This window comes from Trichechus manatus, unplaced genomic scaffold (assembly GCF_000243295.1).
Source record: "Trichechus manatus latirostris isolate Lorelei unplaced genomic scaffold, TriManLat1.0 scaffold00118, whole genome shotgun sequence".
In the NCBI taxonomy this organism is placed as follows: Eukaryota; Metazoa; Chordata; class Mammalia; order Sirenia; family Trichechidae; genus Trichechus; species Trichechus manatus.
In genome coordinates, this window is record NW_004444054.1 from 3,951,367 (window position 1) to 3,960,292 (window position 8,926).

At 43.7% G+C, this 8,926-nt stretch overlaps 1 protein-coding gene across 2 annotated transcripts in view; it reads left to right on the plus strand.

Annotated features, from left to right (window-relative positions):
* The window catches only part of UBAC2 (UBA domain containing 2), a 239,994-nt gene that overhangs the window by 229,354 nt on the left and 1,714 nt on the right, over positions 1-8,926 (plus strand). The gene's annotated exons all lie outside the window — the stretch shown is intronic.

Below are 8,926 nucleotides of genomic sequence, written 5' to 3' on the forward strand. Positions count from 1 at the left end.
TCGGTTATAGTAAAATAACTAGGTGGCAGTCAAATAATTAACCAATTTTTAGTGGGTGTCTAATCTGCTTGGAAGGAGCCCTGGTGGCACAATGGTTAAGCACTCAGCTGCTAACCGAAAGGTCGATGATTTGAACCCACCGGCCGCTCTGTGGGAGAAAGATGTGGCAGTCTGCTTCCATAAAGATTACAGCCTTGGAAACCTATGGGGCAGTTCTCCGCTGTCCTATAGGGTCACTATGAGTTGGAATCAACTCAGCAGCAACAGGTTTGGTTTTAATCTGGCGGGTACTCCAAAAGATATAAACAGAGTAACTCATTCAGCCTTCACTGAGGGCCTGCTGAGTTCCAAACCCTGAATGCATCAGGAGTGCAAAGATGAAGGGTCACAGATAGACCTGGCCGCTAAGCAGCTCATACCCTGGGTAGGAACATAAAAATAGCAAGCAACAGTTTGTTCAGTAGGTGTGATAAAGGGGGTTGAGAGGCTCTAAGAAGGAAGAGAGTGGTCAGATAACATGGAGGGAGAGCTGCACCGACCCACAGCGTCCTACAGAGTGATCTTGCATCAGGGCAGGGGGTAGGGTGAGAGAGACAGCTTGCTCTGTTATAACAAATAATAGTTAATGATGAGGAAGAGGGAAGGGCAAGCCACATCTTTGGGTAACTGATCCCTCCTTCTGGGAAGCTTCTTCTAGAAAGGTGTGCGTGTGACCCCAGAAAGTTCTCTGCCGCCAGTGGATAACCATCTGGGAGACACCCTTCAATTGGGCATCGATTTCTACTAGCATTAGAATTTGGGAAGTAAGAACCAAAAGAAGCATTTGTTTTTTGACAGCCGTAGCTAAAGGGAAGTTAAAACCGTAGTCTTTTGAACAAAACAAGCAGGCAAGTTTCACTGAGAGGAGTTCCTGTAATTCTCATTGGAATGAATGTCCTGCTGTCACTCCTGCCAAAGAGCAGTTGAATTGCAAGTAGAATGCCAAAGTGGGATTTCATTAGTTTTGTTGAGTAAAAATTATCTTGAGATACTAGGGAAACAAGAGACACCCATCCCAAATCAGAATATACATTAAAAAAAAAAAAAAGGAAAGGGAAAGTGGTACAGATTTATCTCCATCTTTGTAAGTTTCTTTTCTCTTTCAGTGTTCAGTGTGATGTCTCTTTAAAAAGCATAGTATAGGCAAAATATATTTCACCATACTCTTTTGAAACATGTTCAGATGGCCATGACAGTGGCAACACCTATTACGTAAAATTTCACACACCTCAAATTAGCCAGCCATAGAGCTGTGGGGTCGCTATGAGTCAGAATCAACTCAACAGCAACGGGTTTTTGCTTTTGGAGTTCTGTAGCATCTTGGTGCACTTACAGAGGGGCTGTTGACGCCTTGTGGCTGAGGTAGGTGCACTTGGACAAAAAGGAGTTGGTAAAGTCACGCTTTGCTCCCTGTGAGGCACAGCAGACGCCTCCACAAGTGCGTTTTCATCCCAGTGAGCAGGCTAAGCTGGAGCTGTAGTTGCTACAGTACCAGCCTCTCCTGCGTATCCTGTCAGTTGAAGATCTCTGTTCCTTAACTCTATGAAGTCAGGTTTTCAGTTATGGAAAACAGGCGTTGGAGATGCTACATTTGGGTAAATTTAGTTTTTATGAATAAGTAGATGTGGAAGATAGGAAAAGCATAGATAGCACCCACTGTGGATATAAACCCAAGTATAGCTGGTTTCTAAAAGAAGTTAGAAGGAGCCCTGGTGGTGTGGTGGTTAAACGCTCAGCTGCTAACCAAAAGGTCAGCGGTTCAAACTCGCCAGCTGTTCGGTAAGAGCAAGATGTGGCAGTCTGCCTCCGTAAAGATTACAGCCTTGGAAACCCTATGGGGCAACTTTTCTCTGCCCTTTAGGATCTCTAGGAGTCGGAATCAACTCGGCGGCAATGGGTTTTGGGTAAAACAAGTTAAAGAAAAGGCTGTTTGGATTTTTAAGCTAGGTTCCAAGATGAGCTATAATCTGGTGGCTTGTGATGAGCATCGTTAGACGGAAGCTTGCCTGTGATGCACGAGCAGAAGGAAGTACTTACTCTGCTCTGGAAAAGAGAAGAAGTGTCGAAGGAAACCTTTTTTAGAAAACTGCTATGGGGCATTTTTAAAGTTTTCCAAATAGATTCCTGCAAACGCAGTCAGCCCAGTACCAGTTGAGTCCAGTACGAACCTTGCTGTTGCCTCCACTTAAGTCAGAAAATGTGTGTGTGTCTTAGCGTGTTCTTTTGAGGCCCTGCTCTGGGTGTTGGTGGTGGAGTGGGAACAAGGCAGACAGACATGGTACCAGCCTCCCAGAGCCTGCCATCCACCAGGGAAAACAGACAACGTACAAATCACTTAATACCCAACTCCTTGCCATCACTTGGTGTAGGTCCTTAACGCAGAGGAGAGAGTAAATATTTGTTTAATTAATGACAGTCCTGTACTTTAATGACTTGTTTTAAACTGATGGTGATATATTTTTATCTTCTTGGTAAAATCAAGAGCTTTTACACTGAAAATTTCTTTTCACACGGATGTTAGATCTAATCAGGTGGCAGAGAGTTCTTATCCCAACAGCTAAACTGAAAGACAGGAAACAGCCTGTAGAGAAAATGAATTCTTTTAGGCTTTCAGTGTGACTTAGTGTGTTTTGTGCCTGAAATGTGTACTTTGGATCCGGAGAGAGGTGGACTGAGTATCTATAAACCAGTTACCATCAAGCCAACCACACCTCCTGGCAACCCCATGTATGTCAGAGTAGAACTGTACTCCGTAGAAGTTTCAGTGGCTGATTTTTTTAGAAGTAGAATATGAGGCCTTTCTTCTGAGGTACTTCTGGGTAGACTCAAACTTCCAGCCTTTTGGTTAGCAGTCAGGCACGTTAACCGTTTGCACCACCCAGAGACTCGAGTATGTCTAAGTACCATTATTTATATAATCAGCAGAATTGAGTATTTGCTAGCATTTATAAAGATATAAAGTATTTCTAAGAGTCTTTAGTCTGTGCTTTTTGTTAGAATTTTATCCTCGCCTTTTCAAAAAAATACCTTTCCTATCTTTCTGACTTCATTTGGTCCCACCACGTTAGTTTTCATAGGCCAGTTCTTGTTTATGTCATTTAAACATTAAAAGTATGTAGGAAAAGTCGCTCTTCAGTTTGTTTTTAGTTGTGGCTCTATGTAGCCATGGCTGTGGGTACGTGTATTCAGCTGTGGAGCCAATGTGTAATTGGGTTTCCTGTGACCGGGGGTCGGGGGGGGTGGGGGGGGAGTGCGGGGAGGGGTTTCTCCACGATGGCAGTGACTGCAGTTCCAGAGGTGGTGGCTTCTCTAATCCAAAACTCTCCTTCCGGCTTTCTGTGCCAGCAGAGGCCCTCTCTGAAAAGGATTCTGTATTTGATCATTGCAAAAGACACATCAGTTCTTTCACCAACAAACGTTATAAAGCTAGAGATGTAGAAAACATGCCAAAGTGAATACCGGAAACAAAACTCCAAGATTTTAAAGGCATTAGAGTGAGGGTAGCTTTGTCCCATTGTTGAAATCTCTGAACTGTTCAGAGAAGGATTTTCATGCACATAACCCAATCACATTAAAAACAAAATCAAACCCATTGCCACTGAGTCGATTCCAACTCGTAGCAACCCTATAGCACAGAGTAGAACTACCCCATAGGGTTTCTAAGGAGCGGCTGGTGGATTCCAGCTGCTGACCTCTGGGTTAGCAGCCAAACACTTAAGCACTGCGCCACCAGGGCTCCAATCACATTTAAGTAGAATAATAATTATTATAAGAGGTAATGTATATTGAACACATATTATGTGCCAGTCACCATTCCAGGCCTTTCACGTACATATCTCTTATCTTCAAGACTGTGAGAAAACTGAGAGCTGGATGCCTTCATCCCAAGCCTAAGATCATACAGTGCACACGAGCTCTCTGTCGTCTGAAGGGGTCCCCACTGCAGCAAGGATTGCTGTGCTGATTTTCCTGTACTTCAGTCAGATCAGAAATGGCTGCCAGCCTCTCCTTTATTTTTATTTTAAGGATTCTGAACTGCTGCTGCCCTGTCTGTATTTTGCTCACCTGACAGCACATCGGCGGAGGCCTCAGTTTTCTCTCTCTGCCGTTTGAGTACAGGATTTCATGACTCGTGTTAGGCCTTTCACACTAGAGACACGAACGAAATACACTAAGATGGGGCAAGTTGGGCCTTTCCGAGCAGATAAATATTAAGGTCAAAAGCAGGAATTTTTTAGTAGCCACCAAAGAGAGCCATAAATATCTGTTGCTGTGTTGCTAGGTTTTGCTCCAGTGAACCGGAGTAACTACCCGAAGAAAGGAGAGCAATAGCGGATAGCCAGCAGGCTGGTGACAGTTGTCTCAGTCCAGTCGGCCGGCCTCTAAGGGTGGGGACTGTTATCTTTTGACTTCTCTTTACTTTCCTGATCTCGCTGGCTGATTATTATCCACACACCCAAATTGGTACAACCAGTGAGTTAGAAGAGAAACATGCAATTTCATTTTTTTCATGGGTCTTTACAATTTTGAACTCTAGTGCACCCTTTCTTAGTGTAATCTTTTTTTTTTTTAAAGAACTGTGTTAACACTATTTCTGCTTAGTAGAGTTTCTTATCTGATAAAAGTGGATCAGCTGTGAAAACTAACTAATCACACTTGTCTTCTCACCCCTAAAAAAATACGGAAAGCTCGGAAACCAGTTTGGGCTAAAGGAGCATGATTGCCAACTTTTAAAAAGATAAACAGCCAGCCTTCTGCAAGTTTGCAGTAGCAAACACTGTCTTCAGCAAAGACCTGTGAAAAGCCTGGCTCAGTTACCAAAGCCAGTGACAGTGCACATGTGGCTGTCCATGTTTGAGAGAGGGTGTGCACTCAGAAGGAAGTCACCCGTGCAGAGAAAGCGGTCCAGGTCTGAGTGATTTTCCCCTCTCAGGGGCGGGGAGGAGTACTGCATGGCCCTGGGTGTTCACTGCAGTTCATGCTGCTGCTTCTGCCTTGATTGCCTACGTGGAACTAGCCCATCATCAGCATCTTCTGCATTACAAACCAAATTCATAGACAGTGGAAGGGAAACCGCAGTACCAGATGGAAGGTGGGGCCTGACACCCCTACCTGATACCAGCACTGAGTCTAGGTTTGTACTTCATCAGCTCCAAATTATCAATCATGATTTTCCAAACCCCCAAACTACCAATTCTGGACAACAACTAGGTTTCTTCCTGCTGGCCAGGTAGAAAGAAGAAGCCAGTCTTTAGCTATGCCTGAGATACTCAGGATGACCAAATGTTACGGATAGTAAATGTAGCATTTTCCATGCTGTTTAAAGGAATTAAGAGTGGCCAGCGTGTTTGGCGTCCTTGGTGTCATGTTCGTGGATAGCAGACAGAAAGAAAAGTGGAGCTAACCAACTCCTGATGAGCATAAATTATCTCCCCTAGAGAAATGGGCACTCATCTGGAAATAATTGGAATAAACCTCATAAAAGGGTTATTTCAATCCAAGATTAGAAATAACCTAGTAAGAATAGATTGGTGAGGTTTTTTTCTTCCTTGTTGACACATATCCAGCACAAGTCCTCTAACATCTCTCACTGTATCCACCGATTGGGCATAGAGAAAGGAAGGGGAGTAGTACTCAGTTTGGAAATGCCCACCAAGAAAATGGAAAAGTGTGAATTCTGAGAATTTGATGGCAAAATTGATGTTTCATGTTTGGCAGAAGCCTAAAAGATTCTCAAACAGATGACTTATGAGCATTAAAAAGCATATTGTGGTCTGAAGGCACCAAACTAATTCTGTTAACACCATTGTCACCAAGACATTTGACATCACATTACTTCACGAGATACGTTGGTGACGTGCAATGGAAAATAATATAAAGTGGGTTGGAAACTGGTTAAAAATCTCTAAAAAATATTGATTAACCACTTTACTACAAAGAGAGGTTTCTGGTGAGTTCTGGGCTCCATCATTGATCTTGCCCTATTTTTGACATTTTCATCAATGATAACTTGAATGGAATTATAGAGGTTTGCTAATCAAATTTGGGGATGATACAAGTTTGAGGGAAATTACTAACATAGTAAACAACAATAATAAAATTCAAAATGCTTTTGGTTGGTTAGAAAACTGTCAGATGAAATTTAACAGATGTGTGTAGCTCTGTATCTAGAAGATCAAACAGAAACTTACAGGGTAAGATTTGAGAGACTTGACTGGAGAGCATTTTTATGTGAAAATGTCGTTGTTAGGTGCCGTCGAGTTGGTTCCGACCCGTAGTGACCTTCTGTACAACAGAACGAAACACTGCCTGGTCCTCCACCATCCTCACAATCGTCACCATGCTTAGGCTAACCGGCCACCTTTATGTGAAAATACCTAGGAGTTTTTAGCAGGCCCCAACTTAACAAGAGCCACCACCAGTATGATGTAGCCACATACACAAGAGCAAGCACGCATTCGTATACACACGTGTGTGTGCACACTAACAAAGCCCTCTTCTGCTGTAATAATTGAAGTTCAGGATTGAGACTATAGGAAGGCAGTAGTTTCCCTGCCTTTTGCCCTATTCAGACCGTGCCAGTGGTATTGTACTCAATTCTGGGTACCATATTTTGAGATGCCATTCATAAATGAGAGAGCATTTAAAGGAAAGGGATGGGATTGGAAAGTACTGAATACTGAAGCACAGTAATGAACAAAAGTAGCCATGGCCCTCATACTCATAGAGTTTACAATACAGCGGGTGGGTAGAAGCCCTGAATTCTACAAATACGTGTAAAAATCACAGCTGTAATAAATGCAGAGCAGAGAGGTAAATGGTGCCACAAGGGCTTCTAACCTGGGGATTCCTATTAGTCTGGGAGACATGAGAAGTCTTCCCAGGGAAAGTGGTGAGTGCTCTGAGACTGGTGGATGAAGAGGAGTTCATCAGGCCAAGAGCAAAGGGGAGAGCTTCAAGGTAGATGAAGTAACACTACAAAGGTGGTGGGATGTATGGCATCCAGGTGGGCCTGGAATAAGCCCAGAAAGGGAGGAGAAGATTGGCCTGAAGAAGCTGAGAGATTAAGGGGAGGAAGGAGTGTGACCTTCAAACGCTAAAGTACTTCATGTAGAAAGGGCCTAGGGTTGTTTTGTATTATTTCAAAGAGCAAAATGAGGACCTTTGAAGTCCCAGAGGTGGCAGTTACTGAGAGGCCAATTTCTGCTCCTTTTGAGGAAGAGCATCAATTTAAATAGAGCAGCCTTCTCATGCCCTGCAGCAGTTTTGGGCAGTGAGAGAAGACTGTTCAGCCAACGCTGATATTCTGAAAAAGGGGGTTCTTGCCTCGGGTGAGAAATGAAACTAGAAGATCCCTACCATTCTTTCCATGGCCATCCATCCAATCTGGGAAGTAAAGCTTGAACCCACATGCATGCACCTCACAGTCTAGTCTCGCCTCATGCTTGCTGTCCTTACCACAGACACAGACCATGCCCTCAGAGAACACTCTGGTCAAATGTTTGTGACCACAACCCATAGTAAGAAGTACAGCCCACCACATGCATACATGTAAATATATAGAACTGAAGTAAAATTTTATGGAGAGAATACTCTTCCTCCATGAGTTTTTTTAATCCAAGTCTTCACCCATTAAGTGTTCATGGCCCACTACTGATACGGATCACACCACCTCAGTTTGAAAAACACACTGGCTAGAACTCCAGCTTCTGAGAAATGTTCCTGGGGTTCCCTGTTCCCTTTCGGCTGGGTTGGCCTTTCCCTGAGGCTGTTTGAGGGAGGAGGATGTGGGTGTCTGGGCCTGGGAGATGCATGAGAAACTACTCGCCTCGTCCACTCTCCTCGCCTCTTCTCCTCACACTGCGCCTTCTTCCTCTTCTTGCCAAGTCCTTCCACTCACTGAACCCCCGTGTCCCCTCCAGCCCCCCCATGCTCCGCAGCCCACACACACACACATCACTCCCTTCAGTACTCCAAACGGGAAGGAGAGGCAATGTTGGGCCCGTTCTCTTCATCGTGTACCGTCAAGTGTGTTCTTTTTTATAGGAAAAGAAAGGAAAACTCAAATTGGTGATTTAAGTGTTCAGGTCAGTTCACAAGTCTTTAACTCACCCAATGCTGAAAATCTCTCTGGTTAGAAGAGTATTGTTTTTTTATTATATTATTGCAAATGTAGTATACTTGAGTATAAGTACAAAAAAGTAGATTCCTGTGGCTAGTCTGGGGCCATAAGTATTCTTATAATAGGCTTTATGTAATAGGAAAATTGATTCCAAGCAACAGGATTATGAATAAACTTTAGTAGAGCTGCCTATTTCAATGTTGGAGACTTCACATCTAGAAGTACAGGAAACCTCTATAATCACAGATTCAGGATTTTGGTCAAAAAAATTCAAGCTTGGTCTTCCCTACGTCAGCAGCTTTAGCTACCTCCTTTTGGTGGTTGCTACCCCAGGCTTAGCCCCACTTTTGCACACAGCCACTGCCACCTACAGAAGCCCCAGACTGGGGAAGAGAGCCTCCTTGTCAAACAGGATCTTAGCAAATGTTGCAGCTGTTATAGAGATATGAGCGCCCAAAAGAAGTTCTCTGACTATGTGATAAGAACTTAAAGTGCATTTTTAGCATCTGTGTCTGCCACCGTCAAGAATAGAAAGAACTTCAATTGTGCAGTTGTCCACGTGTATCTGGAAAAGTGATTTTCATAAGGCATTCCTCAGGAATCAAATGTCACACTTAACAAGTATGGCAAGTGGTGGAGCATGGGGCTGTTGCTCTCAAGGTCTTGCCCCTGCGGGACTTGGCAGATCCTGGCAAGTCACTTGACCTGTTTGAAGCCTCATTTCCTCACCCATCAGATGAGAACTACATGAGATGATATATATAT